Source organism: Rhagoletis pomonella, unplaced genomic scaffold, assembly GCF_013731165.1.
Source record: "Rhagoletis pomonella isolate Grant_MI unplaced genomic scaffold, Rhpom_1.0 Rhpom_scaffold_00021, whole genome shotgun sequence".
NCBI lineage: Eukaryota > Metazoa > Arthropoda > Insecta > Diptera > Tephritidae > Rhagoletis > Rhagoletis pomonella.
This window is the reverse complement of record NW_023458575.1, coordinates 51,213-54,995: the sequence shown is the minus strand read 5'-3', so window position 1 is coordinate 54,995 and position 3,783 is coordinate 51,213.

The following is a 3,783-nucleotide window of genomic DNA, read 5'->3' as shown; positions in this document are numbered from 1 at the left end:
AAATTGTAAGAAACTATTTAGTTGATGTATGTTAATAACTCTTACGCATATATAAGGACACTTCGGAATGGTTGCTTCTAAATTGCTGTTCTGTATTCGTATTTGTTCGCCATTTTCTTTGAATGATTTTGTTGTGCTCGCTAAATAAACTGTTTAAAAAACATCGATGGCCGATGCTCATCCCTAGTGTGTTATAATTTCAACATTTGGTGACCCCGACGTGATGCACCATCTTGTGGTGATATGCCAAACATAACTGTAACATCACGTAAACAATCAAGTGATTGTATATTTTGAGGACTTTTCCCCATTGCATTGATAGTGTTGGCTAGTTCATCATCAAGTTGGACATTAAGTCTAGTTGCTACATCCTGAGCTGACTTGAATAGTACTTGATGTTTTTCCATTATATTGTCTTATAATATTATTTAAAATATGTGAAACAATATTAACGTCAACTTCGTACCAAGTTGAAATATTTATGATTAAGTTGCTCAAATGAAATGGATCTTCTATGCAACCTGCGAGCCTGGTGTTGTTCCTCAGATTAGTTAATAAGTAAAATATCCAAACTAGGTCTGGATCTTCTATTCTAACTGGCGTTGAATATGGTGTTTTACAACTGCACACTGTTAATCCTTCGTTTAACCCAGACAATTTCAATGACTCGAGGTTATAATACAACTTTTTATTATTTTGTTTAGCTAAACTTATCTTAAATTTCACAAACATTTTTTAGAACCACTGTGTACAGAGAAGATACACGGACACTTATGGCACTCAGATAGCACTCAAACTCAGTTTCCTGAAGCGCCTTTATTTATAGTAAATTCTTATCCTAAACTATTGTATACAGTGAAATGTACATATGTACATATGTACGTATAACTTAAACCTAAAACCTAAATAAACAACAATACTCATATCAGCATGTTTATATGTAAGTACATATGCATGTTATCGCGCATGCATATGCATTTTTCCTGCATGCATATGTATGTATGTATAACTTAAACCTAAAACCTAAATAAACAACAATACTCATATCAGCATGTTTATATGTAAGTACATATTAACTATCTATGCGGGTGTTTATTTGCACCCACTGGTATAGATATGAGTATTGATGTTCATAAGTATGAACAGCTGGTGTTTCGTTGATTTTATATCTTGGGCTAACGCTATGAGCAAACTGATGTAAGATATGGGATGAAGTGTTATTTATATATGATCCGCTAACAATATTACAATTGACAGATAATGTATTGATTTTTGTTATATTTATTGGTTGATCTGAATTATGTTTTGTGATGCCTTCTAATTGTCTTTTGCTAAAACCTTATAATGAACCAACTGTATGATTTTTATCGAAATAAATTGTTTCTGTTGATTGAATCTCCGATTGTAATGTATTATAATTTGCTCGGATATTTGGTGTTTCTTTACCTTTATTCTTTTCCTTATATTTATCGGAAAGCAAATTACTTAAATCAGTTATTTCATATGAGCCGACAGGAATCTTAATTGTATGCTTACCAATATGAAATCGATTATTTTCAATATCAACGTTTGGTATTGAATGATATGTATCGAAACTTATTAACCAGCAAACATAATCACCCTTTAATTCAAGGGGGGGGGGGGGGGGAATAATTTGCGATAACTAATGAAGAGTTTCCGCATATTGTCAACGTTATTAACATCTTAATGTTAAATAACTGAATGAAAAAGTGTCTTATAGAGATGTGCTATTTATCCACGAATTATGTTCTGATGAAAAACCCAACCATTTAACGTAAATCTTATTTCTTTGTCTTTTTAAAAATCTTTTCAATCAAGTATGCGTCGGGGAATTCAGTTTTCAGTAGTTCATATTCATAAAATCCTCCTTAAATTTCATTATCCTGGTAATCTTTTAATATGTGTGTAGTGGGATTTGTATTTTGTATGGTTTTAATTGTAAAAATCTCTGTTGCCCAATTTGGTGTTTATGCTTTTTCAAAAACATGTTTATGCTTGCTTATTCGAACGTGATCATTAATTTTAAACTTGGCTTTTCTAAACACTTTTAAATTACTGTAAACAGTTTGTAATAATCGTTTTTCATTTGAAGAATTCACTTCATTAGGTTTCATTTGAATTGTTCTATGAAATGTATTATTATATTTATCAACTAGCTCTTTATATTTATCAATCCAACGGTATGTACCTTGAAAACTAAACTCTTTCCACATCATTCCTTTAATGTTCGATTAAAACGTTCAATTATGGATGCCTTTAAAACGCTATATGTGGAAGTTAGCAGGGCACCTTCTGAAAACTAACTATTTGATAATTTGCCGTAAATTATCCGTAGTTTATCCGTGGGACTAAACATTTTTGGCAGGCGCGTCTTTAAAAATATCGCTTTTACTCCCCACTGCAGTGAAACTTAGCAGGACACCTTCAAAAAACCAATCAAGGCAACCAGCTAAATTAATGATCATAATTAAGTATGTAAAAGAATACTCTACTAAATATTTTACGCAGAAGTCTAATTAGCCCTTTGTAAAGAAATTGGGGTTTCAGTTCTAACTCATTTGTTTTTACTTTTTATTTTTTTTTATTTTTTTGCTTTATTTTACTTTAACATAAAATATTAATTTTGGTTTAATAGACACTGTGTTTTTTAGTTTCTTTTCCTTTTCTATCATATCGTCATATTGAATCCAATTTCCGCCTCTGAAGCAAATTGCCGTATAATGACCCATGTCTTCAGGTGAGTGCTGAATTTCTTCACCTTCATATGCCACCATTGCAGTAAGGTGAAAGGTATTTCCATTCTCATCTGTGATCTCTTTTGGTATTTTATTTAAAGCTATATATACTCCGCGGGTAGTGTAATGCTTAAATTACTTTAAATTATAAAATATTTTTGTATAGAAGAAAACAATTTGCAAAGCATGTCAATTAATTTTAGTACATATTTACGTAATTACCGTATTCTATATCAATCTCCATTATTGATCCACATGTGCAAGTAGTAGGCTTGTGCATTTGCTGACGTATAGTTTGAAATATCTTTTTATTAAATAATTCGTGTATTTGGGCTATGTATGATGGGTTAGCTTCTTCTTGTTTTGTTCAGCTTTTCGTACATTTTCTCGTCTTTTTAAAAGACGGGGGCACTCTTTAAATAAATATTCTTGCAAGGAATTGACTGCTGTTGCACAGTTAATAATAGTTGGGCAGCCTTCTTTGGCCTCCGCTTTATTTGCCTCTTAGTTTGTAGCTTTGGGCAGAAATTCCTTTTGTAACGATGTTGTTGATCATCTTGAAAAAGTGACTTTGGCTTTTTTCTGCAACTAAACTCTGTACTATAGTATAGGCTGTAGCTGCTGCTATCATAACCTGAATTAAGCTGTCTAGTCCACAGGTATATTTAAAATAATATAGCTTTTTGTTAATTTTCACAAATTCAAGTTGCATTGCTGAACCGTTTTTAATAATTGGAACATTTGCTGCATCCGAGTTGATTGCTTGCTAGCGCATCTGCGATTTTACTTGGATTTTCTCCCAAGTAAAGGCTTTTTCTTTGTTTATTCGTTTTTTGCATTTCAAGGAGCGCCAGCCCTCTGTGGTTCTCAATTTTATTTAGTGCTATTTTATAATTCACATTTGCGCTTTTTGAACATTTTAAACAAATTCTCCTCTCACCGTTTTCCGGATTACCGTATAGCACGGAGCAATTATCAGCGGCATGTACTTGGCGTTGGCAAATTAAACATTGGAAACTAGGCTTAG